The sequence below is a fragment of the Dermochelys coriacea genome, chromosome 1, assembly GCF_009764565.3.
Source record: "Dermochelys coriacea isolate rDerCor1 chromosome 1, rDerCor1.pri.v4, whole genome shotgun sequence".
Classification (NCBI taxonomy): Eukaryota; Metazoa; Chordata; order Testudines; family Dermochelyidae; genus Dermochelys; species Dermochelys coriacea.
In genome coordinates, this window is record NC_050068.2 from 144,441,835 (window position 1) to 144,469,543 (window position 27,709).

The following is a 27,709-nucleotide window of genomic DNA, read 5'->3' on the forward strand; positions in this document are numbered from 1 at the left end:
GAAGCCCTAAACTGCACATGGAGGCAGTGGGAGGTTATGTTCCTATTGCCTTTTTGTGGAATTGGATTGCCACCTTCATGGCAGTAGTAGTGGGGCCTTCATGGGGCCCACAAAGATCCAGCTGGCAAGAAGTAAGTAGACTGCTCTGTTGCTCTACTGTGATCCCCCTAAGCAAGCTTCAAGGTGTCCAGAGACCGGGCAGATGGCGGAATTCACTCATCCTTCCCCTCTTCCTGATGCTTCTGCTTATGAGCTCTCCAACACAGCTGTAAACTCCATGCCTGTGCCAGAGAAACTGTACTGCATGGCTCAGAAAGAAAGAAAAGCCTGGAGTTAATGGTCAAATCTTGGTCTAATTGACAAAAATGGGAATTTTGCCACTGATTTCAAAGAAAGTAGAATTTGGCCCTAAAGGTTTACACTACATTACTGCAGCTGTACAGGCTCCTACTTCTGCTTAATTCATTTAAGCTTTGTCTACATATCACTTTTGCCAGTAAAACTTTTGTTGCTCAAGGGTGTGAAAAGAACACACCCCGACCAACATAAGTTTCACTGGCAAAAGTGCTGGTGTGGACAGTGCTATGTCGACATAGCTCATGCTGCTCTTTTGGGGTGGTTTAATTATGCTGGCAGGAGAGCTCTCTCCTACCGGCAAAGAGCGGCTACACAGGAGACCTGTACAGTGGTACAACTGTGCCGCTGTAAGGTCCGTAGTGTAGACAAACTTTAGACTTTAAGCTTCTCCCTGTAAAGGAGGGGCTAACATTATTTGTAGATCAAAGATCAAAACCTTTTGTTTATAGGCTTTAAAGAAGGACTACTACAAATATTAACTGACATTCTCCTTTAGGTTGCTAGCTAGCACTTTGATACAAAAAAGGCTAGAGATACCAATTTCAGCAAAAAATGGATTTGTTATAGTTTTCATAATGTGAAGATAATCACAAATTTGACTTTGTCCCACCCTTGGGAGTTCAGTTCTGGACTGCTTGCTCACCCAAAATTCCCACTCACTTCATTATGAATTTGGCTGCACAACTAATTCAGAATCAGTTACTTTAGTTAGCTTCCCAAACTTATCTGCAATCTCCCCATAATTGTATGCCGTCCATTGAAAGAGTACACTTATGCATCATTCTGCTTCTGTTAATCTGAAATATTACTATTGCTAATTGAGAGACACACAGTCGCCTAATAAGATTCACTGTTGCTGAACAATAGTGATGAATATGTCTCATCTTAGGGCTGCTTTAGCAAATATATATCCTGAGGCTTCTCAAAGGCACAAATCCTTATTGGTGGCATTACTGGACAGCCTATTCCAAGGAAAAGTTAGCTTTTCAAGGGAGTTAAAACTTTCCATAAAAAAGCCCAAAGTTGTGGTGTTATCCAAGAGACTGAGACTAGAGTCCATGTGCACTGTGCTACTTTAAATTATTTAGCCAGTCTCTTTTCTTCTTTGTTGCCTGCAAGAGTTCATCACATACTAGTATGTTTACTACGTAAACTAAATTTACTATATAAATTATTGCCTCATAAGCCGTGGTTTGGAGCAGTGAAGAATGCAGGGGTTTGGAAGCCCATTTTAGGGAATGCATTTTTTGTAGGATTTCTTTAAAAAAATCATTTTCAGTGCAAGGCTCTACAATAATTTATTTAAGGTTTTAAATCCACTTGTGCCTGGAAATTCAAATTAAGGTTCTAAGAAAACCACCCCTGGGTGGGTAACTATTGTGGGTTCTGATCCTGCAGCCCTTATATGCTTATGGCTTACAGTGGGAGTTCTGAACACATAAGGGATGCTCTATCAATAGGATTTTTAGGGTTTTGAAACTAAAAAGCATATTGAAACTCAGGGGATTTAAATTTAGATGGATCAAAACAAAATAAAATATTGATGTGATGGGATGCCATTAAATATTTTCTACATCTCTACTGATGACAACACTTAATAAACAGCCACTAAAAATGTTTTCTTGCATCCTACACGTCATAAACACTGATTGATTCGGATAACTTTTTGGGGGATGAGGGGTGTCATAAATATAAAGGGAAGGCTAACCACCTTTAAATCCCTCCTAGCCAGAGGAAAAACCCTTTCACCTGTAAAGGGTTAAGAAGCTAAAGATAACCTCTCTGGCACCTGACCAAAATGACCAATGAGGAGACAAGATTCTTTCAAAGCTGGGGGGGAACAAAGGGTTCTCTCTGTCTGCGTGTTGCTTTTGCCAGGACCAGAGCAGGAATGCAGGTCAGAACTCCTGTAAAGGGTTAGTAAGCAATCTAGTTAGATATGCGTTAGATTCTGTTTTGTTTAAATGGCTGGTAAAATAAGTTGTGCTGAATGGAATGTATATTCCTGTTTTTGTGTCTTTTTGTAACTTAAGGTTTTGCCTAGAGGCATTCTCTGTTTTGAATCTGATTACCCTGTAAGGTATTTACCATCCTGATTTTACAGAGGTGATTCTTTTACTTTTTCTTTAATTAAAATTCTTCTTTTAAGAACCTGATTGCTTTTTCATTGTTCTTAACATCTAAGGGTTTGGGTCTGTGTTCACCTATGCAAATTGGTGAGGATTTTTATCAAGCCTGCCCCAGAAAAGGGGTGTAGGACTTTGGGGGGGGGGTGAAGATGTTTCCAAGTGTGCTCCTTCCCGGTTATATTTATTAGATGCTTGGTGGTAGCAGCAATGAAGTCCAGGGACAAAAGGAAAAATAGTTTGTACCTTGGAGAAGTTTTAACCTAAACTGGTGAAAATAAGCGGGTTTTCATGCAGGTCCCCACATCTGTACCCTAGAGTTCAGAGTGGGGAAGGAACTTTGACAAGGGGGAAAGTGCTTAGATAGCTCAGTGTAAGAAGATGATTTTATAAATCAGAGAGAGGACAGCTAGGAGTAGAGAAAAAATGACATTGGACTGGAGCTTATTCAATTAACCTGAATATTAGTGACTAAATTAAAGATATATGCATGGTGTCAGGGATCCATGTAATTGTAAACACCAACTGCCACTTAAAACATAATCCTGGTGTCTCAGCACATAAGGAACATAGTTTTGTTTTGTTACAGATGACATCCTGGCTGGAGGAAAGACTTTTGATAACTTCATCTAAATAGTATCACAGTGAAAGAGAATATGACAAACAATAAGAAAATGAAAGTTTTGGAAACTTGTCTCTTGGCCATTATTGGTCATGGTATTCTGACAAGATAGAAGTGAACCATCTTGCAGTTCAGAGACTACAAGTTGAAATGCAGGAAATATGTCAACAGTTAAAACAGATTTTTTTTATCCAAAGTTAGTGGTTCTGGTTTCCAAAGAAACAGAGGATCTCTTGCTCCCATAGATTTCAGTAGGATTTGTGGGAGATCAGCAATTCAGTATATATTGCTCAGCAATTTGAGAAGAACCAGGATTATCACTGTCACTGCTAGTAGGTTGTATATTTTTACAGCGTGATTAAAAATGGAGCAACCTATTCAGTGAATGAATTGGGGACTATGACATTTTTAAAAGTGTGAAAGCCAGATAATTTTGATGATTCTTCAAAATGGGGAAAGAATGATTGCTGTTCTCCTGTGATTTATTTTTTGGCATAAGCTAAAGGTCATTTTTGCAAGGAGAAATGAAAAGGGCTCACAAAAATTACTAAAATACTCAGCAAATATGTGTGAAATTCAGGGAAGAGGGTAAAAAATTCTGTGTGGAAATATCTGCAATACATTTTCTGACCTATTAATTTGCCCTGGAAAAAAAGACCAGAATAAATCCTGCCACAATAGCCAGATACCCAGAACATGAATGTTTTTATGAGGTGCAATATTTGGTGCTTCCTGATGTGGTAAGAGTCCTACAAATCAATCTATATCATTATTCTTAACTTTTATAGCAATACTATGATGTATATCATTTTATGCATAAGGAATCCATCATGGCACTTGCCCAAAAGAGCTTGTAAGCTAAATTAGCTAGACAAAAATGAGGGAGTGATAAATGAAAGGAGGGAGTGGAGTAGCTTCCTTTTATGGACACACAGCCGGCAGGTTAGCTATAAAATCCCTTGTGGTGCTGTTCTCTCCTTGCTTTACCTGTAAAGAGTTTAAAAAAGCCCAGTAAAAAAGAAGGGAGTGGGCACCTGACCAAAAGTGCCAATGGGAAGGCTAGAACTTTTTAAAATGGGGAAAAAACTTCCCCTTTCTGTCTGTTGTGGCTCTCTGGGAAAGAGAGAGACAGAGCAGCAATGCTGTAAGCAGCTTTAAAACCAGGTATGAAAAAACATCAAATCATACCTCAAACCTACTTATCTGAAACCCCAAATATGAGTGTTTACAGGGAATGTCGAGGAAGACATGATTAGGGTTGTTTTTTTTTTTTGTTTGTTTGTTTGTTTGTTTGTTTTTTTAATTTAAAATTTAAATTTTGGCTTGTGGACTCCTCTGTGCTCACCCCAGATGCTTTTGTTTTGCTTGTAACCTTTAAGCTGAACCTCCAGAGAGCTATCTTGATGCTTAATTTTTGTAATTGGGTTTTTTAATCTAGCAATAGCCTAAGTTCCAGATGTATTTTCTTTCTTTTTGTTTTTAATAAAATTTATCTTTTTTTTTAAGAACAGGATTGGTTTTTTTGGGGTCCTAAGAGGTTTGTGCATATATTGTTTAATTAGCTGGGGGCAACAGCTAGTTTCCTTTGTTTTCTTTATCAGCTATTCCCTCACCCTCGGGGTGTGTGTGAAAGGGCTTGAGGGTACCCCACAGGAAGAAATTCCCAAGTGCGCCTTCCTTGTTCCAAAAGAGGGTTTTTTGCATTTGGGTAGTGAAAGAATCTACCCATCCAAGGTCAGAGAGAATCTGTAACCTTGGGAGTTTAAAACAAGCCTGGAGTGGCCAGTATTAATTTTTAGAATCCTTGCAGGCCCCACCTTCTGCACTCCAAGTGCCAGAGTAGGGAATCAGCCTTGACAGGGGGTAAGAGGGATAATGTTAAACAACTATTATTTAATTATTTATATAAAGTGAAGCACTTCCCACAGGACAGTTTGCTAGAAAAAAACTGACTCTATAGCCCTGTGATTGTGGGATACCTGTGATATAGGAGAGCTGGGTTCAAGTCTGTGCCCTAGCTCCTTTGAAGCAGGGACTTGAAGCTAGGTCTCTCACTGCCTACATAAGTGTACTGAGCCATTGGCTATTGTGCAATGGGTTATTTCTCTTATTGGTTTTTCACAATTTTTTTTTGGAAGGCCTCGGTTGTGTCCTGATGTAAAATGGGAAAATTATTGACATCCCCAACTAGTGTATGGGATGTGAAAATCATTTCCCACCCAACTCTAGGGACTAGTTGTTAAAGAAGGGTTCAGCACTGGAAAACAGAGGGTGAAGTGGAAAGCGGAAGTGATTCTCAGCAGGGGAATTAGGAGTCAGGCTAGGTGTTGGGGCTTATTCCTTCATCTACTTACTTCCCTGGTCCTTCTCACATGAACAGAGAGCAACAATACCCAAAGTCCAAAGGTGCAAACAATTCAATGTTTATTGGGGTGAACTTCCACCAAGCATGATTCCAGTTTCCTTCCTTAGTGTCTCCCTTCCTAGCTCTGACACCACAGATCCTTACCTGTGTCCCTGTTCCCATTCCCCCCCTTAGCAAAACGTGATTCCAATTTCCCCACCTCCATTCCCTGTTCCCATTCCCCTCCTTACTACTTGATTGACTACAGACTATATAATAAAACTTTGAGTTCTGCTTAGCCATACCTTAACCAATCATTTTACTGAAATTTAACTAACCAATCCTAACATTGTAACATGATTATTTAACCAATTATATCCCACCACCTTAATTAGTTTACACCCAGCAAAATTAATTATACAGCAGACAAAAACAATCACAGAACCAGACAGAGATTATACAGACAAACCATAGGGAAATGGGGACTATAATGATAGAACAACACAGAAATGAGGATTTCACATCCCAGCTATTGATAAGTGAGTTCTTGCCAGACAGGATGCTATCAGACTAAGTTTCCTTTTACATCTTCTAGGCACTTCCCTTTCTCTGGAGGCAATAGGCATTATCAGGACAGGATTGTATTCCTAACAACCCAATAGCACCTTATTTCAATGTGATTAGTTTGGAATGTGAGGATGTGACCGGTTGCTTCCCAGCTTATGGCTGCCTCTACTGCTTAGCCAAAGGCCTTAGCCTAAGAACAGGGCCTCAGACTGTCACAGTAAGAGAAGGCCCTTACACCAGCAGACAGTGATTTTGATTCTTTCTTTTATACCACTATAACTAGCTAAGTGATAAGAATACACCTAAATTCTTAGAGTATAGGCCTTTACAGACAGTCCTGAATATCTATATCCTAACACTAGGTACCAGAAAAGGAAGCAGGGTGGAGAGATTTCCAGTTGGTTGGTGGTAAGCCAGGGCTGATGGGGACAAGTGAAGTAAGGAGTGTCTCAAATGGGAGTTGAGATGTGTGAGAGATGAAGGAACAAATGTAGGAGAAGAGCAGGAGGCATATAAGACAATCAGTCAAGGAATCCAGGATTTTGGAAGAGGTTGGAATGTTATAAATGCCGTTGGTTGATATTTAAGGTGGTGGTGTGTCAGTTTTTCTTTCCCGATAAAGCTTATGTTCTCAAGACTACTGGGACTTTACCCCATGAGATTGTTCTGGTAGGACTGCAGTATCTGAATGGTGGACAGGTACAGATGGAACCTCCTGCCTTGCCACGAGACCACAGAACATTGTGCTTATCCACAGTCAGGCCAATAGATTTGTGAAAGGCAAGCAGCACTGCTCTTCTCCTTCAGCAACACACCAGAAGACGTGAAGCTGGATTCGGTAATTGCTTTCCCTAGTGTCTCCACCATCTTGTTGTCTAATATACTGCAGAAGTACCCATCATCATTGGGCCTTTGAAGACTATATAGATGACTTCCTTTAACAAAATTATTTAGCTTTCTTTCTTTTCTACTGCCTTTTTATTGTCACCAGTTCTTGTAGTTTCTCTTGCCTTATTTTGATTTGGAAAATAAATCACTTAATGCCTATAAAGCAGATGGTACCCTTTGATACTTCCATGGGGACTCAGGCTGGGGACTAATTGAAAATTCCCCTGGTGTGCTCAGAAATACACTTAGCTCTCATTACTCACATAAGGGAAGAGTTTGCTCATTTGCATATATCACAATCTCTCACTCATTAAAATGACTAGAGATGAGCAAATCCCTTTGCCAAATTTCAGAAGCCCTTAAGGCTGGTGAATTTTAATTTGGGCCACAGATCAGAGGCTTCCCAGATTTGTGCTGTGCCGATGCCTGACAAATATGACTTCACTTCCTGATTGGCAACTTATATGTAGTTCTTAGTTCCAAATAAAATGACCTCCTCGCATCAAAAGACATTTCCTTCCTACTTCATGGACTGGAAATAGTGTTAATCTGTCCCTCTCGAGGTATGGGTTTACAGAGCAGTTAAGGAAACATTAAAGGACGCAGCTGTAACCTTCCAATAAAATGATTGACACAGGCAGTATTTTTCCAAAATAAAAGATATTTCATTAATGTAATCCTACTACAATGTATTCTAAGAATACACAAATCCCTTATTGCAAGTTAAAGAGCATTAAATGGTGATAGGATATAGTCTAAATCAGTGGTTCTCGCAGTCGTATATGGTCAGATGTTTAGAATTACTGCACATGCTCACTGTCAACATAAACTTGGGCATGCCTGGATATGTCCAGACATGTTTAAACTTGCTCATTACTAATCACTTTGCACACCTCAGAGTTATGACCCTGCCAACACCCTTTCACCTATTTTTGAATTGGGTGAACTCAGCCCAGAAACGCTTTGTGGCCATACCTCATTTTACTTGCAGTGCTCATGTGACCTATAGTATCCAATGGGAAGGTACCTACAGCTTTCAGTTGGCGAAGTGACTCCTGCTTATTCAAGAGGGAAGCCAGAGACACAAAATGTAAGTTAAGAATACAAAATGAAGTCCAGGGGATTTTTTGGTATCATTAGTCTCAGTGAGGTGTTCATGAACACTCGTAAACAAGGATTGAAATGATCAAAAATCAGTGCGTAACTCCAACTAAAGGAGACTGCACTATGGCAGTAAATTTTTCAATGTGCTTTCCTTTGCACACCAATATCAGCTCTGTTTTGTTTGAGTTCACCTTCAGCCGCTGTTATTCATTCATGAGCTGATCTCATTCAAGCGCTAGGCCATCTGGTGGCAGTCGTGTGGTTGTATAAGGGTTGCCAGTTGTGCCTGCAGCCCCTAGGCACATGTGCGATAAGGGTAGCTCTATGCACTGCCCCCACCCGAGTGCCATTTCTGCAGCTGCCATTAGCCGGGAACTGCAGCCAATGGGATCTGCAGGGTCGGCAACTGTGGGCACGAGCAGCCCACAGAGCCACCTGGCCAACCCTCTGCCTAGGGGCCGGACATGGTGGCCGCTTCTGGGAGCACCATGGAGACAGGGCAGGCAGGGAGCCTGCCTTAGCCCCCCTGCACCACTGACAGGGAGCTGCCTGAGGTAAGCACCCACCTGCACCCAATTACCTGCCATAGGTCAGAACCCTGCTCTCACACCCAAACAACCTCCCAGAGCCCACACCCCACATCCCCTCCTGCCCTCCAACCCCATGCCCGAGCCCTGAGTCCCCTCCCACACCCTAAAACCTGCATTCCTAGCCCCCCCACCTTACCCCCAGCTGGAGCCCTCACCCCCTCTTGCATCCCAACCCCCTGCCCCAACCCAGTGAAAGTGAGTAAGGGTGGGGGAGAGCAAGTGATGTAGGGAGGGGACTGGTGTGAATGAGGGCAGGGCCTCAGAGAAAGGGCGAGGCAGGGGTGTGGCCTCTGGGAAGGGGCAGGGCAGGGGAGGGGCAAGAGTGTTCGGTTTTGTGCAATTAGAAAGTTGGCAAACCTAGGTTGTATGTAATGATGGATTGGTTTATCTGTGTGTCATCTATATATTACTGGCATTTGAGTCCATGGTCATCTCAGTTTATCTTGTGGCTGCAGGTAGGTGTTGAATACACCCAGAGAGAGAGAGAGCATTAAAACTTGTGGAACTCCTCATGTGTGAAGTCAAGAGGCAGAAGTACAATTTCCTGTGTCTCCCCTTTGGGTGCATCCTTACAGGAGGTATTATTCTATTTTAGCCCCTGGACCTCTACTACCTCTTTCAGTCAGGACAACAGTATCTATCTTAGGAGTATTATATTGCTATGCAACATCATAGTATCTGAGAATCCTGACAATTACTGCAGTAGTTAATGTTAAAGAGTAATACTAACTGGATAGGAAAATCATAATAATTGAAAAGCAATAATCTTATAAATATATTAGTTTTTCCATTCTATAACATATAAAGAAAGGCCAGCAGTAATTATCTTGTTTACAAGCATCAAATTATTAGCAGAAGATGATTAAGAGTGTCCCTCTAGCATTCATTCTCTCTCTCTCTCAATGCAAAATATTTCAAACAAAGTAATTAAGGAAAGCTACAGTACCTAGGGGATAGTGGCTATCCCTACTCAACCATCCCAGTTTAAAATTAACTTCAAAATGTACTAGTACTTTAATTAATAGTCCAAATCAAGCAAGTACATGTATCGAGATTTCCACAGTTGCTGAATATCCGGAGGGAAAGAAAAACTGAAGTGGATAACCTGTTACTTTATCAGCATCACTTACTGAACACTTAGGACCAGATTCCGATCTCACTTACAGGTTTAATAACAGTGTAAGACTACTGATATCAATGGAGTTGCTCCTGATTTACACTGGGGGAAGGCTTAAGCCAAAGTGATTGCTTTCTCCAATCGCACTGAAGAAGATTGCTTGAGTCATCCAGTTCAGAAACCTGCCTCTGTCAGCAGCTAATAGCTGATGTCTCAGAAGGTGACAATCCCCAATAACACACTTATACAAAATTTAAGGGGATGAGTGATCCCTTCCTGATTCCCCCCACCCATCCCTCCTACCTCCTCCACATACATACATGATCAACTTATGCCTTGAAAAGTCAGGCTTGATTTTCCTTGTATCATCTAAATACATGCTCCACCTGCCGGGTTTGACTTTGGAAAGCCTTACTTCCTTGCTTTATTATGTTTTTAAAAGATAATAGTAGTAAATAGATCCAGGAACACTTCCTGGAGGCCAGCCAACATCTGATCTTAGCCTCTCACTAGGTTAATAAAGGAGCCCTTTATGTGATGTGAGCTTTCTGTTGCTACCACATTAGTACACAGTGAAGTGAAGAATGGAAGGCATAGATTCATAGATTCATGAAAATTCATAGATTCATATGGAAGGCATATAAAGACTGAACACAATTTGCTATGTCCAATGTATATTTATTAATGATATTATTTATTATGTGTATCACAGCTCCATGTAGAGGCCCACCCATCGTCAGGCTCCATTGTGCCTATTCAAACACATAGGAAGAAACAATACCCTCCCCAAAAATATGACCGACAAAGGGTGTGAGAAATGTAGTATTCTTTATCTCCATTTTACAAATAGGTAACTGAGGCACAGAGAGGTTAAGGCTGAAAGTGACAATGGAAATTAGGAGACTAAATACCTTTGCAAATCTGGTCTAAGTGACTTGCCCACAAACATACAAGAAATGGGTGGCAGCACTGGGAACTGAATCCAGAATTCCTAAATAACAAGTATGTTCACCTCTTCTTCTGGTTTCAAAAAAGAGCCTTGTTTGGAATGTAAGGACAAAGCTCCAGGAAAGACATTAATTGGGATGAGCTGAAGGAAAGTCTGTGGTGCAATTTTTTACTTTACTAGCCTTAGTGTGTACTGCCTCTTATTTTTGTTTTGGTTCCATCCTTGTTTATTTAAAGAAGAAATGTAACCTCTTGTTGTCTTTACTCTGACCTTGTTTTCTATTTATATTAATAATGTTTATTATTTTCTTTGCACAAAACTCTTCAATAGAAAATTAACACTGCATGACTTTTTCATAGTCAAAAGGCACAGCACCTTAGGTATTTTGTCATTTCTTGGCAAATATTTGGGAATATTTCCCAACTTTTCCCCAAAAGACTCTCCCTCCATTACCAAGCATTCCTTGTAGTGATGTGAGACTTGAACAAAGAAACTCACAGGGTAAGAGCTATAAAAACAAGTGGCAGTGGGAGAAGGAAGAGATGAAATCTGACATGAAGACAAGTTGCAGCTTTTTACTTTTTGTACTCCTGGTAGAGTTTCACAGTGGAGAGTTCATATTTGAGTCAGTGTTTTAGACATGAAAAGGTGGAATCCTTCATGGAAATTGTCACATACTGACACATTCGTATGAAACAGCAAAGGGACAATATGAAGATTAAAAAGATTTTTTTTTTCCCAGCCATACTTTGCTCTTCTCTCAGTCAATGACGCAAGTGACATCTTACTTTTGATTCATGCAGTGTGTATAAGTGCTTTCTATATCCTAGCAAATTATCTCAGTATGAGCATGGAGTCCCTTCATGAAAAGTCAGATAAAAATGCAAGCTTCTTTATCCTCTGTGGGACTGAAAGCTTTTCCTCTAGCTTTGATAACTTGGATAGTGATGTGAAAGTCAGAAAGCTTCAACTGGAGAGTGTCAAAGTGGAGACCACAAATGCAGAGGGAGTTGGCAGAAAATTGAATTACCAGCTAAGACTGCTAATAACTGTTGCTATTTTGAACATATAGAATGGAACTATTAATAAATAAACATGCATGTGCCATACCATCAGAATTATTATCCTAAATAGTCCCCAAGGCTTTCCTTATTTTAAGCTGGTAGAGTAGGGATTTGGGTTGCCGTTGTGGAATACTGTAGATGTCATAAAGCCCTGGAGAACAATGATAGCTGAGTTTTCTGACTTTATTATTATTTACGTTTATTATGGAAGTGCCTAAAGAGAAACCAAAAAAAAAGAGCCCCATGTTGTAGTACTCGTGGCACAAAGACAGGTGTAAGAAATATACTGTCTAAAATGTATCTAAAATGCAGTGTACAAGACAGGAATTTGGGAATCTTTAATACTTTTATAGGGTAGCAAACTGATGGGTAACTTATACGGAAAAGGCTTTTATTTGGGGGCAAAGTCAGCTACAGAATTGGGGATGATTTACCCCAACATTACTCCAGTTTTACCTTGGTTTAACTCCACTGAAATTAATGGTGTTACACTGACAGAAAACTGGAGTAACTCAGTGGCAAATCAGGCCCTTTCATTGAATTAGGACTTTACAGAGAGAATGCATCCAGTAAGATTTCATAACACTGGAAAAGAAAAACCTCTCCAGAACATTTCCCTCAATAGGGAAAGAGGGGGGAGTGCTAGTGACTTACTACAGAAATTGTTGCTGCTGTGGTGTTTTTTTTGTTTTTGGGGAGGTAGGTTTTTTAAATTTGAGCCTACATATGAGTATCTAAAGATACAAATGCTGTTTTTTTAGATACAGATACATTCTACTGCTGTCTAATTGGTTCAGGTATTTGTGCATTGGATCTACCCTATTTTCCTTCTGTTAGTGCATGTGTAGCAACAATAGGAGAAAATAGCATTATCTCTCTGATTAGATTTCTGATTAGATTTTGTAGTTCACTGCCTACTCTCTCCAAAAGATCCAGTATGGTTTACTAATAATCAAATGTGGATGCTTCATATATGGAGTACGTCTTACTTTTATGTGAAATTGATTTAACTATATTTGGTTTTATATCACATTCCATTAAGTTAAGGGAAAAAACAAACCAACTCTAAACAGAATTTATCCCAGGGCACTCAGAACTCCCTGCAAGAGGTGATGCACAAAATTTGTTCAGAAACAAATTTTGTTTGGAAACTATACCAGTTTCACTATACCAGTTTCACCTATCACCCTGCAGCCTGCTTCCAGCCTGAGTGACCCTTCCGTGTATTGTCAACATCTCTGCGGGGCAGAATGCTCTGGATCAGTTCTTCAGCTAATGTCAATTGGCATGGCTCTACTGAAATCAACTGAGGTTCTCTAATTTACAACAGCAGAGAATATGGTTTTATATGTGACATTGGGGAAAAAAAAAGCATAGGATACAGTTTGGAGATATTTGGTGCACAGTAAAATGGGAATATTGGAAAGCTGGAGGACAGAAGACTGTTTTCTTAATGAACTGTACTCAGCAGAGAAGACTAATTAATTGAAAAGAACTGCCAAGAGGTCTGCATTGCTTTTTCCTCCCTCAATTCTTTTATTTAATAAGTGCTCTGACTACAGATTAATATGTTCCAAATAGAGATTAATTTTTTGTCTAATATTTATTGTTTCACCTGCATTGAAATGGGAACTGGAAGCACTTTGTTAAATGGACTGAAATTCTGAAAAGTTGTCTAATTTCACTGTAGCTTCTGTAAGAACCTCTTGATCATTTATCTGCAGTGTTGTTTTGTACCTGTCAAGAGCAGTTCTCCTGAGGGAAATAGATATCCCTACACGAATCATTGCATTTTTTCCTCTTTTCCAGTGATTGGAAGGACAGTAGAATTTGCTGTGGAACCCTCTATATGCCAATGCCAATGAATCTAGCATTTAGAGGCAAATCCTGCCAACTCATTCATGGTTGTCGAGGGCCCTTCCTGCCATGGAACACTGTGTAATGCAAAGGGAGGCGCTATTTGGGAAGACCTGCAGTAGGAGCAGATTCTTGCATATTGTGAATTCAAGGACTGTGGGTGTATCTCTGCACAGCAAAGCATGGGCTGGGAGAGATCAGGGACAGGGCTGGTGGAACCACTAGCCCAGGGATCGGCACCCTGGCGGGCTGTGTGCCAAAGGTTAAGCCCCCTGGCAGGCCGGGCCAGTTTGTTTACCTGTTGTGTCAGAAGGTTTGGCTGATTGAAGCTCCCACTGGCCACGGTTTGACGCTCCAGGCCAATGGGGGCTGCGGGAAGTGGTGACCAGCACATCCCTCAGCCCACACTGCTTCCCGCAGTCCCCATTGGCCTGGAGCAGTGAACCGCGGCCAGTGGGAGTTGCAATTTGCCAAACCTGCAGACGTGGCAGGTAAACAAACTGGCCCGGCCTGCCAGGGGGCCGTATGCTAAAGGTAGCCAATCCCTGCACTAGCCACTTCCTCCTATACAGTAGGAGTGTAACAGCAGCAGGGCTCCGTTAGGCTATGTCTACACTGTAGCTGGGATCGACACTCTGAAATCAATCCACCGGAGGTTGATTCAGCAGGTCTAGTGAAGACCTGCCAAATTGACAGCAAATTGCTCTCCAGTTGACCCCTGTACTCTATCCCCGCCAAGAAGAGTAAGGTAAATTGACTGGAGAGTTTCTGCCATCGACCCCCCCCTGCAGTGTAGACCCTGCGGTAACTCAACGTAAGGTACGTCGACTCCAGCTACGGTATTCACGTAGCTGGAATTGCGTAGCATAGGTCGACTTACCGCAGTAGCGTAGACATAGCCTAATTTTCTTTAAATTAATAAGGCTAGGATTAGACATTTTAAAGCACTTTCTTTCCTTACTGTCTAAATCTACTGTCTCTATAGAACTGACATATCCGCCATTAGTCCATTCATTATGAACTTTTTTACTCCCATTTCCTCTTATTGAAAGATTTGTTCATTATCCCACCAAGACATCAAGCTCCCCCTCTGCAGAACATCGCAGCAAAAGTTCCCTTAAAGTGCTTGCACTTAACAAGTGTATTCTATTTAGACAGATTTTAGCATTTTTTTTTTTTTAAATGTTACCTGTGCTTAAAATGGGGAAGCGCCATTGGAACTACAGCTGTCACTCTACAACCTTTCCCAGGCGTGTCTTTCCTCTTGTGCGCTGATCCCATATATGATTTTGAATCCCTGATAACTATGAAGCACCTTGGGCCATGTCCTGTGCAGACCTACTCTAGATTTACAGTAGCATTTCTGAGAGCAGAAGTCAGCCGCTTGTCTTACATAAACGGACAAAACCCGTATAATATGATTTGGTAGCTCTCTTTTAATAACGGAATGCTGTTGCATCAGAAGGTTCTAGAATGCTGTGGCAGGCTTCGCCCTTTTTTACCAACAGATACTCTAGTTTCATCTGACTTAGAGAAGGGATAGGGAATCTCCTCACATAAATTTGAGGCGAACAAAAACTGGCATTTTTGAGAGGTTTTTTTTTTTCCCCTAAAGGTATAGAGTGGGTGGCATTTAAAAACAACACTTGCTGTTACTATGGAGAAGTGTTGAACTTCACTGAAGTATTTCATATATATATTTAGAATAGGAAATACCAAAATGTTCTTTTTTTATTCACTGTATCCATAGCTCTGAAATCTACAAAAGAACTGGGGTTTTATAATGTCAAAAGAGAGGCTGTGAATTTCAGGGAGACAAATAAATGATGAACATGAAGGATCTGAGTGGCAGGATTATTTTAAAGGTTGTACAGCCTTTAAGCATGAGAGAAGGGGAGAGTGAACAAGAGAGTTTGCACTCTTCCAGTAAAACTGAGGGACCTGATAGTGAACTCGCAATGAAAAAAAAAACAAAACAAAACATTCCCTGTGTCTATTGGTGTAACAGGCTGTCAGGTTTTAGGATCCTGCCTAAAGATGCAGTATGCTTCTACTGACTCACCCCATTGTCAGATACTAAGACACTACAAAGAGATGCTGAGTTATTTTATTGATTCATGCTGGCAGCCAGAACAGATGGGTCCTATCAATTCCTGCCCAGGAATTTAAAAGAATTTGTGCATCTTTTTGAGGAGGGAACTATGCATAGAGGCAGAAGGAAGTTACAGGGGAGCCAAGCTCAAGAGAAAATTAAGGCTGATAGCCTCAACAAAACATAAGTATTTAATTAACAATAATGGCAAACCCCAGGAAGGAGGTAATTTGGACTAAAGCTAAGTGTGTGCGTACTGTGTTGGGAGCTAGGTGCAACTCTCCATGTGTTTTGCAATTGGTTTGCTTAGAAATCTTTAGTATGGATACTTGGGTTTGTTCAGTCTGTCAGAGACCAACGAGGAAAAGTCAGATAACTTAAATAAGGGATGGTCTATGAGAGTCTTTTCCAGGAGTTATTCTGCTGACTTTGGATGCGTCCTGAGCCAACCCCAGCTGCCCTCCATCTTCCCATGGTCAAACACAGAGAAGGAAGCAGCTGCATCAGCTTAACCCTACATGTACCATCTTTTTTTCCCTAACTATGTGTACATGTATATAACAGGGGCAGGTTGTGTTCTGCATGTTCCCTTCTGCATTTAGGATCCTGCTGACTATGCCACTTGTAGGAGACAGCACACTTTATTTCATAGGACTGCTTTAAAAATTGAAAACCAAACCAAACCTCTCATAGATGAACTTAAAAAAAGCCACAACAAACCAAATTTTTTTAGAAACAGCCAAAAAATAAACATCAAATGAGCACTGCGTTTCATCAAAGTGCTATTTAAGGTAATGCAATTTTAAAAATCTGGTGACTCAGAGACAAGGACAATTTTTCTTGTCCTTGTTGCAAGATCCTACAGGATTGCAGATTCAAACACCTCTGCACACATTAAGTGTTTCAAAGCATATACAATCTTGTTGACCCCCATTAAATTCCGTGTTTATAATAAAACTTGCCACTCCAGCTTGCTCTTACTTACAATGCAATTCATAGAAAAGGAGTGCTTGTGGCACCTTAGAGACTAACAAATTTATTTGAGCATAAGCTTTTGTGAGCTACAGCTCACTTCATCGGATGCATTCAGTGGAAAAACACATCCGATGAAGTGAGCTGTAGCTCACAAAAGCTTATGCTCAAATAAATTTTAGTATCTAAGGTGCCACAAGTACTCCTTTTCTTTTTGCGAATACACACTAACACGGCTGCTACTCTGAAACAATGCAATTAATGGTTTCTGCAGATTGTGGAAGAGTTTAGAAAAAAATTAACAATGCAATGTATCAAAAATAGCATACTGCATAATAAGAAATGATTGATTGCATGCAGTGTTGTTGTAGCCGTTCCGGATATATTCTGACCCGAAGAAGAGCTCTGTGTAACTCGAAAGCTTGTTTCTCTCACCAACAGAAGGTGGTCCTATAAATGATATTATCTCACTCACTTTGTCTCTCTCGGTAGAGAGACAGTTGGATATATGTTGTATGATTGTGTGTATGGATTTATTGGCACTCATTTGGGTTGGCTTGCATAACTTGCAAATGGAGAAGACATATATGCAGGCTGTCCCAAATGAGTGCCAATGGAGTCTCTCTAGTAGCCTGCTTTGAAGTTTCTGGTCCAGGGAGTACCTAAAGAAAAAACTAGTTTAGAAAATATTAAGAGTTTTAAAAATTTCTTCCAAAGCGAGCACATCAGGCACAGACTCCTGTTGAAGGAGTTACTGCACATCTGTGAGCACTGCATCTCCTTAATCTCTCTTTTGAGGAGAGCACGTTTCAAATTGTGGCTTTTCTCTGCTAGGAAGGTCAAGGTCAGAGAAGGCTCCTTGCATTCTCTCCCATTTGTTCACCTATGCAAAAGCTGGCTGCAGTCGCTTTAACTGAGACTAGTACTTGCTTTGAGAAATGTGAGTCTTGAGAGATAGGGATGAAAAGTTCTCGGAGCTGGAATTGTTCATGATGATATCCATCAGCAATGATTGGTCTTGTTTAAAAAAAACAAAACTGATTGTAATGTAAATTGAAAATTGGCCAAAACAGGCTCTCATTTTATTGTTTATTCTTGTTACACTCTGCAGGTGTAAACCATGGAGAGAAGCAAAGATTAATTGGGGGCACTGGTCTAGGTTGTTTGTTTTGTTTTTTGACTGTCTGCTGTCGACCCAAGTCCTCAAAGGTCCTGGGCTCATGTTGCTTGTTTGGGGAAAGAACAGTTTTCAGGATCTCTTTATAAATGCTACTAAAACACTTCAAAATAAAACCCAGTACCATCCTCTGATCCAGAACCCAAGGGTGGACAACTAAGTCTTGTACTTTGGGGTGCTAAATAACTGCCTCCCTAAATCCCTTCCTATCTGACTTTTCTCCCCTCAGGGTAAATTAAATGATTAAAAAAAATAAAGTTCTGCTCGTCCCAAATTGTCACCAGCTTCTCCTTTGCAGGCTTAGTTGGGTCTCAGGTAACCAGAGAACCTGGCTGTTACTGCCTCAGAGCAGACGTCTATTCCCTTTCACTGCTTGCCCCCTTCTGAACTGCTCTGTTTTGACTTTTAAGCTCCACCTCGGGCCTGTGCGGACTTTGCAGGTGTGGCTGGGCAGGGCCACCTGATCCCAGAGTTGCTCCTTAACCCCTTGTTCTCCAGTGTGGGGCTTGTATATCCCATCACAGGTCTGTATTTCCATATAAATCTCACACTGTATATAGCTCATTGCCTATATTTTTCAACTGCCTTAAGGCCCAATTCTAGAAGGCATCTTTATTCAGGAAATAATTTAAGTGTGTGCTTAACTTTAACAGCATGCTTAAAGTCCCACGGAAGACAAACGGATTTAAGACTCAGTATGCTTTAAAATAAAGCATTTGCTTAAGTGCTTTTCTGAATTAGGTACTAAGAGACATGAAATTTAGCTCCCTTGCCCCCACTGCTCCGTATCAATGAGGATTGATTAGACATTAACGGGATACATTTCCCCCATGATACAAAGCGCATGCTAATCCTTTGTTAACTAGTATAGGAATTTTACTCCTATTTCTCTACTTTTCACAGATGAAAGGTTACTCCAAAGTACTCAACAATTTTGGCATTTTAAATAACTATTGACATCACCCATTTGCATGACAATTTTAAAAGTGTAAGCTGTCTTTTTATGGACCAGGAGGATTGTTTTATCATTTCCATAGTTCTGTGTCTAATGACTATGGAGCCATGCTGTGTCCATGAACCCATTACATGCTGCACAATACGCATTTGTAGTTGTATGCACATGTGATTTGTACATACAAATGTGCATTTGCAATTGTGGAAGCTTATGCAATACACGTGGCTTTGAAAATTTGCCACCACATTGCTCAGTATGTATATTGGATTCCTGGATAAAGTGTAAGATCACATTGTGTAAAGGACAGATCATGGATCAGCTGACAAACTGTGAACTCAAATTCTGAGACCAGTATATGAAAACAAGTTTGACAGCTTCACCCAGGTCTTCATTTGTGTACATCACAAATCCACCACTGACAGTCTCTGTTTCAGAGAGGCTAGAATAAGGACTAGAATAAGCAGGGTTGTTGGAAATTAAGATTGGAGTATACTGGCAGAACTGAGTGGGTAAATTTGCAAGTCATTTACCTGGTTCAAACCTGTAGTGTTAAGTCTTTCCGGGCCAGAGCCAGAAAGAGATTTATGTGCCACTGATATTCACAAAACCATGCTCAGCTGCAGCCTAACCGTGTACGCATGACCTAACCCCATAAGGACCTAAACTCACTCAGCACCTACGTTTGCTATAAAAGTTCCCTCCATGCCTAAATTTCTGCCTCTGGGTACATGCATTGTCTCATTCCTCAGCCTCAGTGAGATCCTCAAATCAGGCAAATATAGGCATTGACTCACCTCGCCTGCCTGCCTGCCTGCCCAAAATTCCAGCTACACAGTATTCAGCCAGTAGGAGGCCCTCCTTTTAACCTTTAGTTCAATGGTTACGGAACTCAGCTGGGATGTGGGAGATCCCAGCTCAGCTTTGCAATGCCTAAGTCCTTTTGTGGATCTGGCCCTTGCTTTGTTGAGTGCCAGCATTCTGATCTGATTTTTTTAAAGGGTTCCAGAACAGATAGCTATTGATGTGTATGTGGACTCTCCCCCTCCACATTTCATTACCATAATAAGAAAAGGAGTACTTGTGGCACCTTAGAGACATCATCGGATGAAGTGAGCTGTAGCTCACAAAAGCTTATGCTCTAATAAATTTGTTAGTCTCTAAGGTGCCACAAGTACTCCTTTTCTTTTTGCGAATACAGACTAACACGGCTGCTACTCTGAAACCTGTCATTACCATAATAAAATACTGAAAATATTTCTGATGATAAAATATTTTCTCTTTACCAGTTCTTCTCAACATATCATTCAAGTGCACCATTGGGTTGCTCTAAGATTCAGCGAAACTGGCATCATCTGAACAAAGTAATAAATGAAGGATGGTATCACTTAGGTCTAGAACTACAATGAAGTTCATTTTACTGGTGGATCCCAGGTATATTTTCATCAAGCCAGGCTACTGAACATTGCATTTAATTTGTGAATATAAGGATTGCAATGGATGCGTGATGGGGTTCTAAAGTGACTTCCTTAGTTTTCCAGGCATGAAACATCAAATAAAATAACTCATTTGTACTGGTCTATCAAAAGCTTCTTCAAAATCAAAAGATAAAGTGAATAGACTGTAACAATCTTATTATTTATCATGGGATTATTCATTCACAATATATTGTCTATTTTTGTGTATAATTGTTGCTTAGTTACTTGTGAAATTTTAATATTAGACTGTTGTATTTCAATATTTTGCAAATATCTGAAAACCAGTGCAGTATTGCAGTTGTACCTTTGTTATCTAGACCATACAATCTAACAATCTCATATCATAGTCTTGAAGACAAGTTATTAGAAGTGTTAAATATTCATAACAATATGTAAAATTACTGAAAATTAAGTATTTTCACATTTCATTATAAACGTAAACCCCTTCTAAAGAAAATTTCACTGATTTATAAGCAAAAACTAGCTCTTTACCATTAAAAAAGTTATCATTTTCAGCAAAAAGGGTATTTATTAAGCAAAAGTGGATCAATTTTTGTGTGAAATTGGCTTTCAAATTTAAATGACATCAAATGTCTATAGTAAATACTACCATAAAAACTTTTTAAGAAGTTAATATTTGCCAAAATTTACCATAACTATTTCCCATTAAAGTACAGGTAAAAGTGTGGGAAATGCTAATGTCTGGTAGCTGATGGGAAATGTGAATTTTTAATTGCAATCACTATATTTTCTGTCCAGATGGGATAATCTTATTATGAATAGAACTGATTGAAATGTTCAATATTTGAAAAAGAGATCAAGAAAAAAAATATTGACAACATTTTTGTGATTTTTTTTTTTGGTGAGGATTTTTCAACCTCCTATAGAACTTACTAGAACTTTTTACATTTTCTAAATTCAAATTTGGGGGAAAATGGGAATTGTTTTTGTTTTTAATTGCAACTGTTTGTCCCTTTTTTGACCAGCTCTATGTTTGAATATGATTGCATATGTGATTCCATACTTGTGTGCCCAGTAATTGTGAAAGGGAGAAAAAAGGGAGAAATGAAAATGGACTGAGATTCAAGAATCCTTTTAAACTTGTTTTAAAAATTTATCTATGGGGAGGGGGGAGGGGGGGAGAGAGAGGGGGAGGGAGAGAGAACAGAAAACAGAAAACAGAAAAAAAGAATGAGGAAAGTGGATTGAGTCCCAAAAGTAACACTTTGTGACTGATTTTCAAAACAGTTCAGGACGTTTTCTACTGAGGGTTGTAAAGGAAACTGAAATTCCATTTCACAGGAAAGTCTGTGATTTCAAAATTTGTTTTCATTCCAAATCATAATGAAAACAAAGAACTTCAAAATTTTTCACAAAAGGAAATTTAAAAAACCAATTAATCAAAATATTTCATTTTGATAAGATGGAAATGTTTTGTTTTGATTTTGACATTTTCTAAATAAAACAAAAAATGTTTTGGTACAAAAATGATGAAACAGAATTTTTTGACCTTATCAAAATGCTTTCCCAAATCTTTATTTAATTTAATTAATTTATTTATTTAATTGAAATCAACACATTCCTATAGGATGTTTGTGTCAATGAAATTGCATTAGCCATTGGAAAATAGTTCCAGCAGAAGATCTCTCACTAGCTCAAGTATGTGGCTTTTTCAACTGCTTCTGTAGGAGCCACAATGGTGCTGCCAGGTGCTGCACATTTTGAAGAACTGGTACCTTCATTGCATTTCCCTATGCCCCCCTCCCCCAACACCCCATCCCAACCTTTAGAGTAGAATATGGATTCAGTGATGGAAGCAGCCATCTTGTATATCCTTCCTTTAGCCTTTATTTATTCACATCACAAATAAATTCTATAGTCCTAGCTGCCAATATGGCCTGCTATTCCTCACCATGATGAGACACGGAATAGCTGAAGATGTTAAACTTGAAGATGTAACATAAAACTGTCTAGTCACAATGACAGTAGAGAGATGGACCTTTTTAAACTAGGAGATATTTTATAATACACTTCACACTTTAAAACTGTACTTATTGTTCAGCAGTTTAAATATACTGTGATGGTTTTACTTTTTATGTGAGACAAAATAAATACCAATTAAGGATCTTTATTTTAAAAATCACAACATTAAATCCTATAACTTAAAGTATTGGGGGTTTCTCAGTAAAAAAAATAACTGTGAGCAATAACAGCACAGCGGAAATACAGGTTGAAAATCCAAGGGCATCATTAAATCTTATAAAGAAATAGACTTTTTCAGTACTGAAAGAAGCCATTGCAATAAGCATATTGACAGTAGTGAGATAAGGAAATGAGTTTTGGGGTTGATTTAATGTTGCATTTGGACTTATATTTTTCCCATGTGTATGGTTTTTTACATTTGATTTAAACTGTTCTAAATGAATTGTTTTGTAGAGAGATTTAATCTATATTAAGTAGCGCTTGGTTCTTTCTCTTTTACAAATGGATTAATATTTATTCGGAATCAGTAATCTCTCTCTGTATGACGGAAGTTGAAAGACTTACACCAAAAGATTTGTAGCTAGATTGGGACAAACTCAGTTTAAATAAAACTGAAAAATATCAACTACTATATCTCAGTAGCTACATCTGTCTGCATGCATCACCGAGAAGACTCAGGTATGATGGGGAAAATTGCTATCACTGCTCAGTGGCTGAATGCATATGAGCTTCCTTGTGAGCAGGGCAGCACAGAAACTGCAATGCCTTTCATGCTCAAAACACCTATAAGGAGTGTAGCATACTTCCCCCATGCAGCTGGCTAATTCTGCTGACCAGCACATGAGAGTTTGCATGGAACCATGCCTGCACTCTGTCCCTTGCCACCTCCTTTTGATCATGTTGTTCCTGGGGAAAGTTGGATAGCTTTTAGCAGATATCATGGAACAGACTTTCTATTACCTTATGATCCCATTCCACTGCTCACAAAGGAGCTGCAATCTGGTCATAGAAATACCTAGTATTTGTGCCTATTCTCTCCTGTTCCTGTAATACTGGGGAGAGAAAGGGGGTATGTTGGAGTCAGGAAGGAGGTGACGATGATATGTGGTGGAGCAGAGCTCTGCTGCACCAATCCTCCACTTGTGTAGAATCCATTAAATTCTGTGTCAGTGACATAAGTTAGAGCAGACCAACCACTGTTCTAGGTCACTTCAGCCCTGGAACCAGCCAGGCTCCCTGACACTCACGCATCCTCCTTTTCTTTACAAATTGATGTTTTGGTGCAGGAGAAAATCTAGCCTCACATCTTTAAACTTATGGGTCTGATCTAATGCCTTCTGGAAACAATGCACAGTCCTCCCTTTTGAATTCTATGTACATTGGATCAGGCCAAATTGGAGGCAGCTGCTGCTGTGTTTTGTTTTGTTTTGCTGGATTTTTTTACTCAATTTTCTTACAGATGGAATGGTTTGGATTAGATAGAGCAGGCAAAAGGGAAAGATAGTGTTCTTATTTTTAATTCTGGCAGTCAAGGTTTGGAGAAAGCTTGTTTATCTGAAGTCTTAGGAGGAGGTCATGCATGATAACAGTGAGAATCATTTACAGTATCAATCATATGATTCCCTGATCAGCCTTTTTTACACTCCACAAAAGCTTTATTTAAATGAAATGAACCCATCTATTCAATATTTACTTAGGGCTGGTCTACACTACTGTGGTAAATTGATCTAAGTTACACTACTTCAATTATATGAATAACGTAACTGAAGTTGACCTCGCTAGATCCACTTACCGCGGTGTCTACGCGAGATGCGCTCCCACTGACTTTCCTTACTCTTCTCGGGGAGGTGGAGTACAAAAATCAAAGGGAGAGCACTCTCCCATCGATTTTTAGCATGTCTTCACCAGACCTACTAAATTAACATTGATAGCAGCAGTGCTGATTTAGCCGGTGGTGTAGAAATGGCCTTAATTTGCCTTTTAATTTCTCATACATCAAGCCACAGTCAACATTTCAACTATCCAGGAATTCCTTTCTGAGATGGCACTGCCCTTAAACCATAGAGGTGATCCATTTCTCTGGGCTTTAGGAAGATAGCATGGAGAAGATGCAATCTTTGCTGCTGCTGCTGCTATTCCTGTGTCATGGACAGAGGTTTTGGTCTCCAGTGCTGTCAGTCTGACACCTTTCAAGAGTGCTAAGTTGAATTTCAAAATAACATTGAAGGATCATTTCCTGAGGGAACCAATCTAGTAAACTGCTAATGGATCAAGGAAGAAGTTGCTATTTCAAGCCCTAGATATTGAAGACTTAAAGAAAGGACTTTTAGAAAATCAATTTCCTTCGTTGGAGTGAATGCATGGACATCCTGAGAACTAAAAGGAGAAAACTGGGGAATGATAATACAGGAATCACAATTGTCTCACTGATAAAGTCAAAAATCACTATTGGAATATACAAACTGGTGCATGTGGTTCAGTGTAGAGAAAAACTTGGCATCAAACAGAGAGAGAGATTTATTCACCATGACACAATGAGCTGTGGAGCTACAATATCGCCACACACACACACGAGAAAACAGATGTATCCACAACTTTGAAACTTCTGTATTCCTGTATTGTGAAAGTGGCTACAATGACATTGTAAACATTGATATATTGAGAACAATGGCTTGCCTTCCTACAGATTATTGTTTATATCTTCTGACATCTAGGAAAAGATCAATACTGTAAAAATAACACTGAATCCATAGCAACATACAAGCCATTTATTAATTTTTCAGTACATAAAAAGGGAATTACTTTATTTTTCTTTGACACGTTTTCCACCTCACAATTTATAATGTCAGTAATGATCTCTGGATTGGGCATTTCCTAAGAGCTAATAACCAACTGGTTTAGTGGCTCTCTGGCTTCATCTCTAGCTCCCAATATCTCTAACTAGTCATTAACCACTAGAAAATGGCCTGCGCATTAGGTCTTATTATCTAAATAAAACACTGACACAAAGGAGAACATCTCTTTGAGTGTTGATTTATTAAATGAAATGACTTGCTTGACTGTAATTGCTGCCATGTCAGCTATTCTTCCAGTTGTTCAGAATTTATTTTCCACGCCACTGAAAATGTTAATAACAAGCAAGTGAATTGATCCTAGATACGTTCCCTCTAGCTCAGGGATCCGCAACCTTTGGCCCATGGCCCACCTGGGTAAGCCCCTGGCGGGCCAGGCCCATTTGTTTACCTGCCATGTCTGCAGGTTTGGCTGATCACAGCTCGCACTGGTCACGGTTCGCTGCTCCAGGCCAATGGGGGCTGCGGGAAGCGGCACGGGCTGAGGGATGGGCTGGCCGCCGCTTCCCTGTTCTAGATTCTTGGACAGGATACCTGAACACTAAAAAGGAGACTGTCCACCTAGAGACTCAATCTCTGGCTATCTGGGATAGCCTTTGCAAAATTAGGCAGTAATGTCTGACTACTCTTAAAGTACAGGTATGATCAATATGTTCATAATTCTGTGCTTTACTATGAAGTCTCAGTACCTTGACAAGTAACTCCAGGAAGTTGAAACACAACAGCAAGGAAGTCTTAATCTGGATTTATTATTACAAGTAAACATTAGGGCCAGATAACCAATTTAGAAAATTATATTAACTGGATTTATTGTTACATGCAGCACCAAAGCTATATGAATTCTAAGGATTCCCAGGGCTATGGTGGACAGAGAGGTATGCATAGTATGGTACATCTGACCCAAAAGAATTCTCAGAATGCAAGACAGCTGAACAGACTCACTGGCCGGAGGATAGCAGAGAGAGAGCCAGAAGGAGTCTCAGTGCAAAATGTATTATCACCAAAGTAAGGATCAGTGTGTAAGTGGTCTGGAAAAGCTGTTGGCAAAGGAACAGAAGGACCAGATTGAAGGACAGAGAGTGCGCAAGTTACGTGAGGAGTTTGGAAGACGGGAAATGGGGAGGAAAAGAGATCCTCAAAATGTATGGTTTTAAGTTTGATCTTTTGAGATGTTGTTTGAACCAAACACATCTTTTGAGATTCATCCCACCTTTATCACCAAATCTTCATCCACTGGCCACTCTTGTTGCTGCTAGAGATGGCGACAGCTTTTGAAACTAACAGTTTTCATTTTCCATTTAGATCAGAGGCAGCATCAGAGTGTAAAGGAACCCTCTGTCAAGGAACCGAATGAGAGTACCATTACGCCTGCCCAGACTCAATTGAAGACTGAGTAGATTAGAATATAATAGAATATCAACCTGTTTCCAAATCTGAGTTGACTCTGTGACTGTGTTTGTCTTTTTGTCACAACAGTTATATTTCATTGAACTTGGAGACAGTCAGCAACTCCAGTCCAGTGTGGCCAATGTGTGTTGCACTGCCAATATTATTTGTACATGAATGTGTCTTAGCCAGCCAGGGACAATCACCAAGCAGAAGACTAATCTTAGAGTGAGACAGAGCCACCTTTATGCCATGCACTCTCCCAGCTGCCAGCATAAAAGAGAAAAACAGGTCTGGGGGCTAGAGAAAAGGGGGCATGGCTGTTCCCATGCCAATCTGATCCTCTGCTTGTTTTTGGATCTTGTGGTCATTACAGCCCAGTGTAAATTACAGTAGCCCTTAGTCAATTCTAACCCAGTGCATGAGGAACTGCCTGTACAGAACAGCACCATAATTACTGAAATACAAAGTTGAGTCACATTTGATGAGCTCTCCTGATTTGTACTCTGTGCTATCTGGATTTACCTAAGGCTCTCTGATTCAGTGTTTTGCAGTTATCCAAATGTCTGTGGAAATGTGGAGGCAATTTTTCAAAATGCATTTCTTGTGCTATCTTTCAAGCTAGGTTGGTCACCTGGGGCATGTAGTTAGTTATTCCAGTTCCCTAATTATCTAATCCAAGATCATGTGTTCTGCAGGAACTAAGATACAATTTTGACTCAGTTTTACAAAGAAAGAGGCTATCTGACTCTCTATGAACTTTTCTTTTTTTTAAGAAGTCAAAAAATCCTCAAACTGAACCTCTGTTCCCCAAAAATTATGTCTGTCACACCTGGTATACGCTAATAAATATTAATTTATAATTGCTTTGAATCTATATTGTTGTGCTTTCCAGTCAAGGCTTCCAAAGTGCTTTACATATATTATTGGATTTAACCTCACAATACCCCTATATGGTCAGTATTATTCCTAACAGGCTTTGGATCAGGTTTTTACAGACACAGATTTCAAAAATACAAATTTCATATAAATTAATTTTCACATTATGCCCCTGCCATCTGGAACTCTGACTATGACCCTGCCACCTGGAATGAAGCTCGCAGGGAAGCTCCGTTTCCTGTTATCTTTAAAATAAAAGCAAAAAGCTTTTTTAGGTGTTTTTTTTTTAAGGCAATTGGCTATTTCCTTTTTAATAGATGTTTTATTGCATTTTAATCATTAAAAGATGCTGC

General features: G+C 39.8%; 1 long non-coding RNA gene across 2 annotated transcripts; it reads left to right on the forward strand.

Moving 5' to 3' along the window:
- Positions 1–27,709, forward strand: LOC122457701. Of its 2 annotated transcripts, none has more exons than XR_006277375.1 (3): positions 1–131; positions 20,068–20,212; positions 26,394–27,585. It is a non-coding gene; the product is annotated as an uncharacterized LOC122457701 (long non-coding RNA). The 2 variants fall into 2 exon arrangements; XR_006277376.1 differs by lacking the exon at positions 1–131 and adding an exon at positions 2,159–2,254 and having other exon boundaries at positions 26,394–27,709.